Source organism: Arachis ipaensis, chromosome B4 (genome assembly GCF_059453495.1).
Source record: "Arachis ipaensis isolate K30076 ecotype BB chromosome B4, ASM5945349v1, whole genome shotgun sequence".
In the NCBI taxonomy this organism is placed as follows: Eukaryota; Viridiplantae; Streptophyta; class Magnoliopsida; order Fabales; family Fabaceae; genus Arachis; species Arachis ipaensis.
Genome location: NC_142439.1, coordinates 9,859,210 through 9,877,742, shown reverse-complemented (window position 1 = coordinate 9,877,742; position 18,533 = coordinate 9,859,210). Strand labels below are relative to the sequence as shown.

The following is an 18,533-nucleotide window of genomic DNA, read 5'->3' as shown; positions in this document are numbered from 1 at the left end:
GTATTAAAGTTTAGTCTAAATGAATAGAAATAAATCAATAAAGTAATTAAAAGGTAGCAGACAATCTTATACTCAATGCCTTGGATTCTAATTGTTTTCGTTTTGCATTTCTCACAGATTCATCAAAGAATATTGCCTCCTCATCATATCTGTTGAAATCAGATGTTATCCACATATTAAAAAGAAAGATTGGAACTGTATAAAGTGATTAAATTACCTAAAACAATGATGTCTAAATGTAATACAACATCAACTAAATATTAAACTTTAATGACAAGCTGAATCCTTCTCTACCCAAGTGGAATGAATCTGCCATCCTCCACCACCCCCCCCCCCCAAAAACCCATCCTCTTTTTTATTCCATTGGAAGTGCTACTATTCGGAAGATTCAAATTTATTAAGCTTTTGAAAAGATAGGAAAGACCATAATCCACTTTTTTATTTTATTTTCTTTTCACATCATTATGTCATTCAAAAAATTATTACATTTCAATCGTTGTGATTATCATGTAACATTGGATTCGGTAGGAAAACCTCTTAATTTAAACAATAAGTAGCTACTAAACACAAAAATATCTTTGAATACTAAACTCCCGCATCTGAAATTTACTGTGAAAGGTAGGCATAAAAAATGGAACTCAGCCTTTCCCCAAAACCTCGTACTGGACCTGATTGAACAGCTTCCTCCAATTCCAACCAACCCTGGGCCAAATCATTCACGTTATGGAAATTTTCGACATAAATTCATTTGGTGTCTATAGATTTTGAAAGAGGTAGTGACGCATCATTGTCCTCAGATTTCTCTGGCAGTATAGACCTCTCTGGCAAAGCAAGGATCTGTCCTTCATTTTCAAATAGCTGCTTTCGGTAGATACTATGCAATCGGCTGAAAGCTGCTTCTTCATTGATTCAAAAGCCAAATAGAATCTTTCTAGTTGCTCCATGGCATTTAAATTATACAAAAATAAACCATAGTACAGATAAAAACTATCCCCCACTGTATTTTCCACCAAACTCAACAAAGTTTCTATTCCGACCAGAAGATCTCCACCAGCCGGACACGTCATCTCCGACCAGAACAGAAGATATCGTCCGAGATCGACCTACAGTTTCAGGTAACCCTCGGAACATTGGCGCCGTTGCCGGGGACCTGGAAGTCATCCCATCACCATGGCGGAAAACCTGGACAACGACAACAACTCTGATTTGGAAAACCGAACGCCACATAAGAACGCGGAGGTTACACTGGATGATACTTCTCAACCTAATAAAGACAAGAACTCCCCAAGCACGGGAGCCATGGAAGCACTTCAGGACCGACTAAAACAACTCGAAAAAGAGTTTGAATATCAACGGGAAGCCGAGAGAGATTTACGAAGAGAAGCTAGGCGACGTCGCGAACTAGAGGACAAACTCCTAAAGATCGAAGCCGATCTTAAAACTAACAGATCTAGCCACGAAGATAGCTCCCGTAAAGACCAAGACCCGTTCACCAAAGATATCATGAAGGCTAAAATCCCAAAAGACTTCAAACCTCCCGACATGACTCCATACGATGGCACGACAGACCCCGGCCATCACCTTAGCAACTTCCGAAGCAGAATGTACCTTACCGACGCCTCAGACGCAACTCGGTGCAAAGCCTTCCCAACTACTCTGAAAAAAATGGCAATTAAGTGGTTCGACAACCTGCCCCCCAGGTCCATCTCAAGCTTTGACGACTTGGCCAAAAAGTTTCTAGCCAGATTCTCCATCCAGAAGGACAAAACTAAACACGCCCTAAGTCTACTAGGGATCAAGCAAGGAGATCGGGAAAGCCTTCGCAATTACATGGAAAGATTCAACAAGGCATGTTTGGACATACAAAATCTACCAACAGAAGCGGCCATTATGGGCCTCATCAATGGCCTACGAGAAGGACCCTTTAGTCACTCCATATCGAAAAAACATCCCACATCTCTAAATGAAGTACAAGAACGAGCAGAAAAGTACATCAACATGGAGGAAAACTCTCGATTAGGAGAGGCCTCAAAATCTGGATTCTCCTATAAAGATAAAGAGACCAAGAAAAAAAAAGATCAGCACGGGGAGAAGATCAAAAAATACCACAATTACACCCCCTCTTCGAGTGTCCCTTGTGGATGTCTATCGAGAAGTATGCCACACCGAAAAGATACCCCTACCTCGCCCACTCAAAAGCAAGAAAGGAGGAGGAAATCGGATAGAATACTGCGAATTCCATCGAATCTATGGACATCCCACCAACGAGTGCTTCGATTTAAAGAATATCATAGAAAAATTGGTAAGAGAGGGAAGACTAGATCGGTACTTAGCCAACAAATCAGATGAGCCAACGAAAAAGAAGAAGGGACGAAGAGGTCGGACGACCCGAACGACCACCTCGTACCCCGGAGCGACATGTCCACATGATACATGGAGGATTTGCGGGAGGAGGAATCTTCAAATCATCTCGCAAAAGACATCTGCGGGAGGTATATCATGTCAAAGGAGGAGAAGGAGCACCCGAGCTCCCCACTATCACCTTCACCAAAGAGGACGCAGCTGGCGTCATCTCAGGACATGACGATCCCATGGTCATCACTATCATATTAGCCAACACTAATCTCCACCGCACGTTGGTGCACTAGGGAAGCTCAGCTGACATACTGTTCAAAACCACCTTCGACAAACTCGGCCTAGAAGAAAAAGAGCTCAGAGCTTATCCAAACAACCTATTTGGGCTGGGAGACACTCCAATCCAACCACTTAGATACATCTCCCTGCACACCACCTTTGGAAAAGGAAATCGGTCAAGGACAATCAACATAGACTACATAGTGGTTGACGTGAGTACGGCCTACAATGCCCTGATAGGTCGGACAACGCTAAATCAACTCGGCGCAGTAGTCTCGACTCCACATCTGTGCATGAAGTTTCCAACCACAGAAGGAATTGCTACAATAAGAGCAGACCAGAAGACAGCGCGTCGCTGTTACAACGAAAGTATGAACCTAAGGGGCAAAGGAGAAGAGATCCACACCATTGAACTCGGGAGAGTTCGAGGGCGGGAAGAACTTCGCCCACAGCCTGAAGGCGAGACAAAAAAAAGTCCAAATTGAAAATACTTCAGAAAAAACAACTAATATTGGCACAATCCTAAAAGAAGACATAAAGGAGTCCCTCATACAGTTCTTGAGGGACAATGTCGACCTCTTTGCATGGAAAGCCGCAGACATGCTGGGCATAGACCCTAAGTTAATGTGCCACAAATTGGAAGTTTACCCAGGATCTCGGCCAGTACAGCAGAAATGTAGAAAGCTTAGACCAGAACGATCCCAAGCTGTGGAAGAGCAAGTACAAGCTCTACTAGAAGCAGGATTCATAAGGGAAGTCAAATACCCACTATGGCTAGCTAACGTCGTCTTGGTGAAAAAATCAAATGAGAAGTGGCGGATGTGCACCGACTACACTGGTCTCAACAAAGCCTGCCCAAAAGATCCTTATTCACTCCCAAGTATCGACGCTCTGGTGGATGCCTCCTCCGGATACAAATACCTCTCGTTTATGGACGCCTATTCGGGATACAATCAAATCCCAATGTACCTTCCTGATCAAGAAAAAACCTCATTTTTAACCCCGAAAGCAAACTACTGCTACATCGTCATGCCATTCAGACTAAAAAACGCAGGAGCTACTTATCAAAGATTAATGAATAAGGTCTTCGCAGACCACATCGGAAAAGTCATGGAAGTCTACGTGGACGACATGTTAATAAAGACACAAACTGAAGAGTCGTTACTATCCGACCTCACTCAAGTGTTCAACACTATAAGAAGGCATGACATGCGACTTAACCCTGCAAAATGCACCTTCGCAGTAGAAGCTGGCAAATTCTTGGGTTTTATGCTCACACAGAGAGGAATCGAGGCAAATCCGGATAAATGCCGGGCCATACTCGACATGAAGAGCCCGACTTGTGTCAAAGAAGTACAACAACCCATTGGAAGATTGGCAGCCTTGTCTAGATTTTTAGCTGGATCGGTGATAAAATCTCTCCCCTTCTATGCCACTCTAAGGAAGGGAAAGAGGTTTGAATGGACGATGGAGTACGAGCAGGCCTTCCAAGATTTCAAAAGATTCCTGGGACAACCACCTATTCTAACTCGGCCACGAGAAGGAGAACCACTTATATTGTACCTCGCAGTAGGAAATCAGGCAGTAGCCTCAGCACTAGTCCGAGAAGACGACAGTGGACAACAACCTATATACTTCATCAGCAAAGCACTACAAGGGTCCGAACTGAACTATCAAAAAATAGAAAAACTTTGCCTATACTCTCATACTAACATCTCGACGACTTCGCCCATATTTTCAAGCCCACATCATCAGGGTTCGGACCAACCAGCCCATAAAAGGCATTTTACAGAAAACAGACTTAGCAGGAAGAATCTGGCAATGGGCAGTCGAGTTGTCCAAATTCGACCTTCAGTATGAAGCTCGGACAGCCATCAAATCACAGTATCTGGCCGACTTTATTGCAGAGTTTATAGACACCCCAGAAATCCCTACAAAATGGAATCTCTACGTAGATGGTTCCTCAAACAAAACCGGAAGTGGCGCAGGCGTGATAATAGAAAGCGATCAGGGAACCCAAATCGAACTTTTCCTCAAATTCGGGTTCCCTGCTTCAAACAACCAGGCCGAATATGAGACACTAATAGCTGGTTTAAAGCTGGCTAGGGAGGTGGGAGCTCAAAAGCTTGTCATCTTCAGCGACTCACAAGTAATCACCTCACAAATAACAGGGAACTACCAAGCCAAGGATCCCACCATGAAAAAGTACTTGGACAAAACCAGGGAACAGCTCAGACAATTCGGGGAATACGAGGTCCGCCACATACCTCGGGAACAGAATGCTCGAGCTGATGCACTCTTAAAACTAGCCAGCACCAAACCAGGGAGCAACAATAGAAGCCTCATCCAGGAAATGTTGCAGAACCCGTCAATCTCGGAAGAAGAAAAGGTCCCAGCCATAACAGATCTGGTTCAAGGATGGATGACTCCCATAATTAACTACCTCAAAATAGAAACACTCCCTATGGATAAAACGGAGGCAAAGAGGTTAAAACGGGAGGCACAATACTACACCATCATAAATAATACTCTATACAAGAGAGGGATTTCAACACCACTGTTGAAATGTGTGCCGACTTCCAACACAAAGGAAATTTTAGAAGAAGTACACAGTGGCATCTGTGGCAACCACCTCAGAGCATAGGCTCTTACCAAAAAAGTACTCCGGGCCGGATTCTATTGGCCGACTCTACAAAAAGAAGCAACAGAATTCGTAAAGACATGTCCACCATGTCAGAAACATGCCAAATTTCACATCGCCCCACCAGAGGAGCTTATCAGCGTAACCTCACCTTGGCCAGTCGCAAAATGGGGACTTGACCTTCTCGGTCCTTTCCCTCAAGGATCCAGACAAAGTCAAATTCCTCATCATGGGGGTAGATTATTTCACAAAATGGATTGAAGCGGAACCCCTAGCTAATGCCACTGCTCAAAGAAGTCGAAAATTCCTATATAGAAATATTGTCACAAGGTTTGGGGTTCCATACTCCATCACCACAGACAATGGCACTCAATTTATAGATGCAGGCTTCAGAAAATTGGTGGCCGATTTGAACATAAAACACCAATTCACATCCGTAGAACACTCCCAGGCCAATGGACAAGCAGAAGCTGCTAACAAAGTCATACTAGCCGGGTTAAAACTGAGATTACAGGATGCAAAGGGAGCCTGGGCTGAAGAGCTCCCACAAGTCCTATGGGCATATCGGACAACTCCACACTCCACAAGGAAATCACCTTTTCGATTAGCTTACGGAATGGAGGCAATGATCCCAGTGGAGGTCGAAGAAGGATTGCCCAGAGTGATCCACTACAGTGAAGAGGCCAACTCCCAACTTCAAAGGGAATAACTCGACCTACTTCCAGAAATCCGAGAAAGAGCTCGGATCAGGGAAGAGGCATTAAAACGTCGAATGGCTTCAAGATACAATCAAAAGGTAGTGCCACGAAGTTTTGCCGAGAACGATCTCATCCTAATCCGAAATGATATTGGAACAACTCGACCTGGAGAAGGAAAGCTGGCAGCAAACTGGAAAGGACCCTACCGAGTCATAGAAGTACTTGGAAAGGGCTACTACAGGCTGACCAAACTCGAAGGGCGAGAGCTTCCAAGGTCATGGCATGCCTGCAACCTAAGAAGGTATTATAGTTAGAGGTAATAAAGATCTTAGGACAAGGTGCACTCTTTTTCCTGAAAATGTTTTTTAATGAGGCGCCAAACCAAGATCTACAAACTGCCTGACTTAGTGGGAAAACACCCACATGTATATATTTGCATATTTTCTATCTTGAATAATTTTTTTTCAGATTCTCTACAAATCTTCTTTACCAAGATGCATTAATCTGAAACGCAAAATTCATCGCCCGATTATAAAGCTATAGATCGGCAAAAAGTGAAAATCAAACTCACTGCTCGATCAGGATAAAGACCAACAAAAGATGAAAACTGAATTCATCAAAGGTCGACAAATCAAGGATCAAACCCAATTTCTACAAAATCGGCAAAGATGAAAAGCGATGAAAACAGATTAAATGCAAGAAGTTATCGAAAGTGACCCATAGGAAAGGACCTGACGAGGTCTTAAAAAAATGGGTTGCTAAAAAATAACTTAAAAAAGACGGACCGACATGAAGAAGTCAGACCAGTCGACCATAACAGCAAAGTTATAAAAAGTAAATCCCTAGAAAGAGGCCTGGCCAGCCCTAAAAAAGAGGATTACTAGAAATAACTTAGAAGGGACCGACACAATGAAGTCGGCCTCCCACGAAACAAAAAAGTTATAAAAAGTAATCCTTAAAAGAGACCTGACAAAGGTCCAAAAAAGAGGATTACTAGAAATAACTTAGAAGGGACCGACGTAAGGAAGTCGGCCCAAAACAAAAAAGTTATAAAAAGTAATCCCTAAAAGAGACTTGACAAAGGTCCAAAAAAGAGGATTACTAGAAATAACTTAGAAGGGACTGATGTGATGAAGTCAGCCCAAAACAAAAACTTATAACAAGTAATCCCTAAAAGATACCTCACCAAGGTCCAAAAAAGAGGATTACTAGAAATAACTTAGAAGGGACCGACGTGATGAAGTCAGCCCAAAACAAAAAGTTATAACAAGTAATCCCTAAAAGAGACCTCACCAAGGTCCAAAAAAGAAGATTACTAGAAATAACTTAGAGGGAACCGACATGGTGAAGTCATCCCAACGAAATCACACAAGCTACGAAAAGTAATACACAGAAAAGGCCTAACAAAGGTCCAAATAATACGGATTACTAAAAATAGCTTCAGGCCGAGATAGAGAAGTCAGCCGACAAAAGGCACACAAGTTGGACTCAGAAATCTACAAGCTCAAAAGAATCAAGCTACAAGTATGAAAATACGAAGGCAATCGAAAGAGGCTGGAAAACAAGGTTCTAACACCCTGAAGATGCCTAAGAAAATATTAAGCAAAGCAACCAACAAGCAGGAGTAAAGTGGCTATAATAAACAAGACCTAAGAGGCCACCTGAAGTCGACCTCAAAAGGAAGACCACACTCGAGCAGGGGCACTGTTCATACCCTGGGTCGAGCTGTCCGACCCGGGGTGTTTGACGACAAGTCGACCGACCTCTTCAAGTCAGGACTATCCGACCTCTTCTCCAAGAGCTCGGTCAAATCACTACAGAGGCCCAAGAAGGCCCAAATGAAGGAACACAGCCCAAATATAAAGGCAGCCAAAGCCTAGAAAGACAAAGGGCGGTTCCCATAAAGATAAGATGACTTCACAAGATAAGATAAGATAAGATAACTATCTTATCTCCAGAAAGGTCACTTCACACCATTATAAATACACTGGAGCACCCAGGTATAACTCATACTCTGATTCTACAAAATACCTGCTTAATACCTTGCTAACTTAAGCATCGGAGTCCTTTGCAGGTACCACCACCCTCCGGTGACAAAGGATCAGCAGCATAGCCAGTCCAACAAATTGGACACGATAGCTCCGGCCACCACCCACCAGCCGGACACGTCATCTCTGACCAGAACAGAAGATCTCATCCGAGATCGACCTACAGTTTCGGGTAACCATTGGAACAGATATTATTACTAATATTTTTTAATTAAATAAAAATTTTCAAATCCCATAAAGTGGATTTTTTTTCTTCTTGTGAACGTCCTTCTTGATTCATTTGGTATTAATTCTCTCTGTTTCAACTACTACAACTGAGAGATCTTTTTCAATTATGAATATTGTGAAGAATAACTCAGAAACAAAATAAAATATGAATTTCTTGTTAATTGTCTTTTAATTATATTGAAAAAAATTGCTAAAAAATTTGACACAAGTTCTATTATCGATGAATTTTATGATATGAATCGACCACTTTGTTAATAAAAAGTATATACATATTTTTTGTTCTTTAAAATATATTTTCTATCGATATATTTTTGTAATATATTTTATATTATATAATTTTTTGCATAATTTTTTAATATTATATATGTTATTGGCCCATCGTAATATTTTTGTATCTGCCCTAACTGATGAAAGAGATATTGGATAGGTTGACATCTAAGATAATATTGATTGCTTTATTCTCTTGAACATTTAAGGATATTTTAATCTCTTCAAAAGATGAGATTTATAATATAATTAAACTTAATAAAATTAATGCTTATCAAACTTGAATTAATAGTTCACACCAAGTCACCAACAAAACTTAATGACATTATCATTAGTTGTTGTAAATAATAATAATAATAATAATAATAATAATAATAATAATTTATTATTATTATTGTTATTATTATTATTATTATTATTATTATATAGCCAAAATTGAACATAACATATTTGAAATATAATTTATTGAACTAATTAAATAACTTCACCAAATTAAACTTTAGCTTACAATTATCAACTTATAAGTTCATAATATGGAGTGTTTATTATTGATGCCATACAAAATAGTGTAAATTTATAAAATGTTACTTTAAAATTGTACTAATTACAAAAGGGCCAGCCGAATTCATAAGTAATATACTAATGATTTGGACCGTATTAGTTGAAGATCAATTATAATTTAAAAAAATAAAAAAAATTTTAACATTACATTTAAAAAATATTAAAATATCCTTTATATAATAATTTTAAAATTATTAGATATTTCTATAAGAATAATTAATTAAAAAATATTAGATAAATAAATTAAAAAATATTCTCTTTTCACATTATTATGTCATTCAAACTCCGAATAAGGTAAAGACTTTAGCAAAACAGCGTGACCCTTCTCAGTGATCCATGAACGAAATGTATCTCAATTTAATTCAAAAAATTATTACATTTCAATGGTTGTGATTAGCATGTAACATTAGAATCGGTAGGAAAAGCTCTTAATTTAAACAGCAAGTAGCTACTAAACACAAGAATATCTTTGAATACTAAACTCCCGCATCTGAAACTTACTGTGAAAGGTAGGCATCAATAATGGAGCTCAGCCTTTCCCCAAAACCTCGTATTGGACCTGATTGAACAGCTTCCTCCAATTCCAACCAACTTTGGGCCAAATCATTCACATTATGAAATTTTTTGGCATAAATTCATTTGGTGTTTACAGTTTTTGAAAGAGGTGATGACGCATCACTGTTTTTAGATTTCTCTAGCAGTATAGGACCTTTCTGGCAAAGCAAAGACCTGTTTTTCATTTTTAAATTGCTGCTTTTGGTAGATACTATGCAATCAGCTGAAAAGCTGCTTCTTCAATGATTCAAAAGTCAAATGGAATCTTTCTAATTACTCCATGGCACTTAAATTATACAAGAATAAACCTTAGTACAGATCAAAACTATCCCCTACGGTATCTTCTACCAAACTCAACAAAGTTTTGTAACCCTTTGTGCTGATTGGTGTTGTCTCTAACCCCAGTTTTTCTAAACATCTTCCTATTATGTGTATAACAAACTAGGATCCAGCTGCATGCAAATCATGTTCAACACAAGACATTTCAACCATCTGGTATCCTTCACTAGTAAAAATGTCGAGAAACCGATAACATCGCAATATTCTTGATTCTTCATTCCCAATTCTAACTTTGTCATAAACAAGAGGAAGGTTTTTCTACCCATTCTTTCCACTCTCCGGCCCAAACATGGGATGTGTGCAGAGAACATCAAAATCAGGAGGCAAGTGTTGAAGAAAAAGGTTTCTAGGAGACTCTTTGACAGATAATACATCAACAAACAATGTACTTCTCTTCAACCTTTGGAAAGGTAATGATTTAAGAACTTTAACAGTCGAAAGGATGAAAGTGCAGAGTGAGATCACTTCTGGATGCTGCTCACAAAGATCATCTGTGTCGCTGAAATGCGAAACCCCCAAGTCTCGAGCCACATCAGAGTAGTCTGATCTAGAATACGCCAAAACCTCATGACCTTGACTAACTATAGTTTTTGCAAGGAATTGGGCAAAGTTTCCAAAACCAACTATTGCAATCTTGAGCTTTGTGTTCTCATCAAACTGGCTAGAATTTTTTGAAGTAAAACTACTTAGCTGAGCAACATCATTGGATTTGCATTATTAGCATCATTACTCATTAATCATTATCATGTAATAACCCTTTTTCCATCATAAGAACAACATCTTTCGAATTAAATGATTAAGTTGCTTGCTCTCAATCTCAACAAACACGAACACTCTCTAAAACATCAATAGCAAATATTCACACAATGTAACAAAAACCCCTGATATTTTTTCAAGTTCTAAATATCAAATACCTAGAATGCAGCAATGCAGATCATTACGAGTCTGCTGGAGCAGTGCATGGCTGTTACTTCCATGACTGCTGCAAACTTTCACCGTTCTTCATCAACTAATTTCTCACCACATGATGCAACCGTGCAATGAGCTGCTTCCTGAGATCCTCAAACGCCAAATCAAGCTTCTCCAGCATCTCCAAAGAATTCTTATTAAACATGAACAAACCATAATACAAATCAAAGCTATCCCCAGCAGTGTTCTCCACCAATCCCAACAAACTCTCGTATCCTTTCCTATTAATGGGCGTCGACTCTAGCATCAATCCTTCAAGAATCCTTCCAACGGTATGAGTAATTAACTGCGAACCGGCGGCGTAACAGTCATGATCCTCGCAACTCATCTCCACCATCCTGCAACCTTCTCTGACAAACGCATTGAGAAACTTCTCACAACGAGAAATACGGTGCTTCTCATCGAGGATTCGAACCTTCTCGAAGATAAATGGGAGGCCGGTCCATCCGTCACTTGCGGACTTAGGTCCGAACATCGGGTGAGTGCAGAGGACAATTGCGATCTTAAGGTGCTGGGAGACAGTGAACTCCTTGGCGAGCTTTGACTTGTAATCGAAGAGCTGAGCGGTGTCGATGACGCGCACGTGGAGGGATCTGTAGGTGGAGGAAGAGGAATAGGGATTGGATTTGGATAGTAGTGAGAATGTGGATGGGAGGAGAGAGTGACGGTTGAAGATACCTTGGACAGTGTAATATGGGGAGTGGTTGAATGGGGTCGAAGGATTAGGATTGCAATGGAGAGCATGATGGTTTTCATGGCGGTTTTGAGTGGTTAGCTGGAGAGTTCAAAGAGGAACCTATAAAAAAAATTGTAGAAATAGCGGGAGTGTAGCCGTGGCAATGACAAGTTCAATACATGAGTGGACTATTTATAAGAGGACTCAGGAAAAGTGACGAGGATTCTAATCCGGTACAATATGAGTGACAAGTATTCTGAAATGGTTTCTTTTGTCTTTGGCTATTTATAAATAGGACTCAGGAAAAGTTAAGAGAATTCTAACCCAATACAATATATGAGTGATAAGTACTTTGAAATTATTTTTTTTTTTTTTTGTAAAAGACAACAATTTTTTTTATTTGCATGGTACTTCTTATAAAGAGAGAAATTGTTCTTTTGTAAAATCTGAACTCTGAAACTATTTCTTTTGTACATTGACAAAAACATTTTTCTCCATTGGCAGGTATATTACTTCTCACAAGAGAAACATGGACATTGAGTACACATGAGTACTTATATACAACAAGTCTAATACAGCTGGTGAAAGAGATAATGAATAAGTTGACATCTAAGATAATATTGATCGCTTTATTCTTTTAAACATTTAAGAATATTTTAATCTCTTCAAAAGATGAGATTTATAATATAATTAACCTTAACAAAATTAATACTTGTCAAACTTGAATTAATAGTTCATAGAGAATCACCAATTTAAATTATCATTAGTTGTTGTAAACAACAACAACAATAATAATAATAATAATAATAATAATAATAATAATAATAATAATAATAATAATAATAATATAGCCAAAATTTAGTCAAACATAACACAGTTGAAATATAATTTATTGAACTAATTAAATGATTTCACTAAATTAAACTTTAGCTTACAATCATCAACTCATAAATTTATAATATGGAGTGTTTATTATTGGTACCGTATAAAATAGTGTAAATTTATAAAATGTTACTTTAAAATTGTGCTAATTACAAAAGGGCCAGCTGAATTTATAAGTAATAAATTAATAATTTGGACCGTATTAGTTGAAGATCAATTATAATTTAAAAAAATAAAATATTTTTTAAATTTTAAAAAATATTAAAATACCTTTTATGTAAAAAATTTAAAATTATTGGAATATTTTTATAAGAATAATTAATTAAAAAATATTAGATAAATAAATTAATTTTATATCCAAATTTCATCAAATAATTTTTTTCTTTCTTCCTACGTGTTTCTTTCTTTTCTCCGACTGATTTTTACTGTGGTAATAAACTATTAAATCAATTTTGGTTGAACTTAATTGATTACTAAAAATGACTTAGTTAGGTAGCATTTTTATAATCAAGTCCAATCAAGTTGGTGCAATCCAACGAAAAAATGTGCATATCAGTCCCCACTTCTCTTTTTTCACACTTTTTATATCACAAATTTTTATTAGAAAGTACAAAAATTTATTAAAACATTAATTTTTGAAGCATAACAAAAAAAATTCATATAACATAGACTTATCTATAAAAATTTTGACATATAATACAAAAATTTTGTACATAGTACAATTTTTTTTACCAATGTGTTTGGTTAGTTGAGTGAATTAATATTCTGACGGATAAAAAATATAATTGAAAAGATATCATACAGTCTCACTACATGCGAGATTTTTGGATAAAGAATAAGATTGAATAGATATCATTTTCCACGGTAATATGTATCGTAAGGATATTAACAGTAATACCTAAAATGAAAATCTTGGCTCTGAATATTATTTAAACATATCTTCACTAACAGTAATAGCTAATAATTTTAACCAAGGTTTTGAGAACCGGACTGGTCATCAAACTGCTTTAGTTACTGGTTCACTGATTTACTGGTTCAACCGGTCTAATCATGGTTCAATCGGAAAAATCGTTTTAAAATAAAATAATAAATAAATTATAAATAAACATCCTAAAATATAATTATAGTCTGATATATATTTTAAAATATCTTCCAAACTTATACCATGAGACTCGGCCAAATAATCTCCATGACCTAAGAGCAATTAAGAAATCACTAAGAGACCAACAATAACAAACCAACCAATTATAGCAGTTCATAACCCCCCATGCAACATATTAGAGCCAGTGAAATGGTTACCTTTTATTTTTTACCCCATTATGCTTGTAAAGAATACGGTAGTATGGTACATTACATTAATAACAACATTATGGAACCCAAAGTTCCTACATGAATTTTTTATGACCACCAACCAACAATTTAACAAGAACAACGACAGAGAGCCTCATCCCACTAAATGGGATCCATTACATAAATCAAATAACAACATTACATCCTATATGTACTTAGCATATTTAACATAGCCCCGAAACTTAAAGAGAAATTAACACTATAAGATTAATATTAAGACTTGAATGAATAACTTCAAAAAACATTTTTTATGTGATATGTAACTCAAAGATATGTGAAGCTCAAAACAATATCTAAAATTATTTCATAAAACACAATCTCTGAAATTAAGAAACTCTTCATTTGGGCAAAGAAAACCTAACCACAGCAGGTGCAGCTTGAATTGCTGAATCAAAAACTTCATGTAATGTTTGCTCACTTTTCCCAAAATACTGGGTAACAATTTTAGGTCCATTTATATGGAAAAATTTACCCCAACATCATGAGCACATAATTGAGCCAAGGAAGTCCTCCCTGTACTAGGTGGACCATGTAGAAGGACTCCTCTTGTGATACGTAAACCAAATCATGAAGACAATCACCATCTAAGCATAATTAAGTCACAAAACAGTGAAGCACAAACACAAACACACACAAAACAACAGCAATTCAATTTCCAGCAGCACATCACTTTGCAAAGCAATCACAAAACACAAAACATCAGCACAACAACAGCACAACAGAAAACAGTAAAGTAAAACACAACACAGCAAAATCAACAGAACATCAGTAATCCTGATCAATAATCAAAAGACATTCAATAATTAATTATCATAAGACCTTCAATAATCAGCGAAATCACCACACACAAAACAGGAACAGAACAGAACCAGAGCTCATCAGTAATCAAATAATCATTCAAAAAAATTAACATAAAAAATCAAATAATCAGTAATCAAAGAAGAGAGCAGGGGTTGCAGACTTTTACAACGGCACGAGAGAGCAGCCCTGCGTGCGACGGACGATGGCAGTGGCTCGACGGACAGACGAACAACGGCTGAGTCTAGGGTTTTTAACTTTTTCTTTGGTTGAGAGGACTTGAGTTCTGGAGAGTAGAGAAGGAGAGAAGGGGGCAAGGGGCTCTCAGCGCTACCAAAGCTTTGTTTATTTTTTCTGGGTTGTAAACGAAACGGCGACGAGACGACGGCGAGCTGCTCCAAGGCTTGAACAGAGAAGCTAGGGATGGGGATGACGTGCCGCGCTAGAATAGAGGTCCTGGGTTTTGGCTCGGGAAAGGAGGAACCCGCGGAGGTGCTGACAACCACGCACGACGGTAGTAGAATCGTTGAGGAGGAGGCTAGGGTCTTGGTTTGTCAGTATTGTGAACTTTGCTTCATAAGGGGATGAGATGAGTGTGGCATTCGCGAATGAGAGAGGGGTGTTGGGGGAAGGGGGTGACCGGGTGAGAGTGACGTGTTGGTTTTCCTTTTTTTCTTTTTTCCAAAAAACTCTAAACGGCGTCGTTTTTAAGGAACCGGTCGGTTTTCGGTTCGACCCAACCGGCCGGTTCTCGGCCGGTTCAATAATTTTTAAACGGTTCTTGACAAAGTGGTTATAGACAGTGGATCGGTCCATTTTTTGTTGTCAGTTCCCGGTTGAACCGGTTCAACTGGTCGGTCCGATCCGGTCCAATTTTCAGAATATTGGTTTTGATGCTGAAGGGGGAGAACCGGAGCTTTAAAAACCCGTTCGGTTCAGCCGGTTCACCGATTAACCGACGGTTCGACCAGTGTTTTAACCGATTTTTTGCCAAACGGTTTTGGGAGTTAACCGAACCGGCTAGATGACCGGTTCGCGGTTAACCCGGTCGAACCGGTCGGTCCGGTCCGGTTTTCATAACCTTGTTTAGAACACACACAATAACACTGTAATTTACTAAATTTGAAACTGCAATAGCTTTCAATGACATAAATGAACATCATTCTCCAACAAAACTAAAATAAATTCAACCCTTTTCCCTTTACAGATTACAATTATGAAAAATGAATTAATAATGATCAGAATTCATATATTCAGAGCTCAGACTATCACAGAACAACTAAAGAATGCAGTAAGCCAGTAACAAACTCAAGTAACAACAATGAAATTTTTCTTATAAAATATACCTGAATGGAGCAGAGAAGCGGCGCAATCGTGCAGGTAGAGAAGCGGCGTAGTCGTGCAGGGAGAGAAGCGGCGCAGTCGTGCAGGGACGTCCGGATGTGTGCGGTTGTGCACAAATGAACAACGGCAGAGGACACAACGAACGGTGCCAGAGACTTGACATGCATCAAAGCAGAATAGAGAGCGAGACTGCGAGAGTACGGAGAAGCAGAGCAGAAAGTAGAGAGCGACGTGCAGCTGTGTGCGTAACCGAGCAAACGAAGGAGATGCAGGTGACCGGCAGCGAATGGCGGACGGCAGAGGTCAAATCATTGAGAGAGTGAGAGTGAGAGAAGAGTGAGTGACCGAGCCAATTAGGAAAGTGGCGCCCTTTAATCCCCAAGTATGCTTGGCAACGTCCGATACAAAGCGACCGATTAGAACAACGGGTGGCAAATTGGGTAATTTGTAAAGGAAAAGTTCGATTGTAGAATCAAAAAGTTCAAAATTTACAGAAAAGGAAGAGAGAAAAAGAAAAAGAAGAAGAACGAATTACAGTTCGGGCGGAACAAAAGAAAGTGCAGTTGTTGTGTGACGAACGGAGATGGACAAGTTGGAAATCGAATATCCTTCGCCTTTCTCTCTCTTTTTCTATTTCTGTCTCAGAAAATAACAATTATCGTGCGTTCCTCCAGGCTCCACACCATAAAAATCCTATCTAGGTCGCACTACTGTACAGATGTAAGCTCATACAGATTTACAGATATTCCATTTCCGTGCATTTGCTGTTGACGCGTGTTGTCTTCCTTTTGCAGAATGGAGCAGGTTGTCAGCAAGCTGCGGGCGCTCATGGGATGGTCGGCCGAGCCGAGTTGGTAGCGTGAATTGGCACGGGATCTCATTGTGCTGGGTTCCGTAGGTGCCTGCTTCGCAAGTTGGGCCTTATTGGTCGTTCCAAAAAAGAAATAGATGAAACGGATGCAGGTCGAGTCTTCAAGTCACTCTTCTCCTCTCGTGAAAGCAAACCCGAGCTTCCTCCAACGCGACCGCCACCTCTGGTCTTGTCACTGTGGCTGTCAGTGGCGCTCGAGATCTGCGACTGTTCGTCGTGGTCAAGGTCATCTCCCCATTCGCCAATCACCATTCTTCATCATAGTCGCATAGTGGTGCTGCCCCGACCCATCATCGTGATTACTGTGTTCAGTAGCGCTCTGCCCGCCGTCCCTCATCGTGCTCGTCGTCCGCCGTGCTTGTGAGTCGAAGGTAAGAGCTGCTCTGCCCACTGATTGATTAGCTTTGGCATCTGGTAACTGAATTCATCGGGTAACCCTTGGAATATACAATTATTTACATAGATTGGAATATACAATTATAAGTTGACATCTATATCCTTGTAGGGTCCCTTGAATTCTATGGCTCCTAGCCATGATGGGTTTTTTGGAACTCAGCAAAGCATTCATGGGCTGGTAGAGTACTTTCTGTTTTTTTTTTTAATTTTCAATGAAATTGTTTGGAAGTTAATGTCTAAACTAACTTTAACATGATAGCTTTTTGCTGATTTTTTTCATTGGTTCATGTAGGGAGGGCAACTGGAATTCCACCCTGCCACTTCTTTCGGATATAGCCTTCAGGTTTGTTCATGGAATGTGCTATGTTCTAATATTTTGAAATTGGAATTACAAATTGTTTTTTATTTATTTTGTTTTTGGAATTGGATCATGATAGCATGTGATATATCATATAAGTAGCCAAGTTAATGTATGATAGCATAGTTAGTATATAGTGATATGGTGTTAGAGATGAACTTGTCAACAATATAACAAGCAATGGTGAAACTTGTTAGTGTTACATAATGTAATCTTGCTAGTACATAGTACTTAAATTTTCACCCTGTTGTAGTGTTTGATGGTTACATGGTTATTGTTTGAATCTTTGTGCAGATTGAAGGTTGTGGTAGGCTTAGAGAAGGGGGGGTTGAATCTATGCCTTCTTTTTGAGTTGCTGTTATGACCCTTTTAAAACAAACTTTCAATTCTGATTCTGTTTGTACTCAGCAGCGGAAATTTATGAGACAATTTATTTTTGTCTCATGAATATTAGAAAACAGAACACAGCAGAGAAGAGAAAAGCTAACACCAGCATGTATCCTGGTTCAGTTGCCTTGTGCTATGCAACCTACATCCAGTCTCCTCCACAACAGTGGAAGAATTTTCACTATAGTTAACAGTATTACATACACCAATTTCACAGGATTGACCCAATCCTTTCACACTCAAGTTCTAACCTAACTTGACATTGGCTATGCTAATACCTAACTATTCACTCTTAGTGCTAACCCAACTAAGAAAGGGATACCTCACAGGTACAAGATACAAGACATAAACATACCTAAAGAGATCTGAAAATAACTCTAGCCTTTTCTCTCAAGTGTATTACTTAGCCTTTTTCCACTCATGGCTTTTACTTGAGCTTTCTCACAATGCCTTTTCTCACAAGAAATTACAGAAAGATAAACATAGAAAAGTACATTACAATCTGTAAAATATGAAGGAGATTGACTTCAT

General features: G+C 38.9%; 1 pseudogene; it reads right to left on the bottom strand.

Annotated features, from left to right (window-relative positions):
• Window positions 1–46: 46 nt before the first annotated feature.
• LOC107635990 (arogenate dehydrogenase 1, chloroplastic-like) lies at window positions 47–16,871 on the bottom strand (annotated as a pseudogene).
• Between the last annotated feature and the right edge of the window lie 1,662 nt (window positions 16,872–18,533).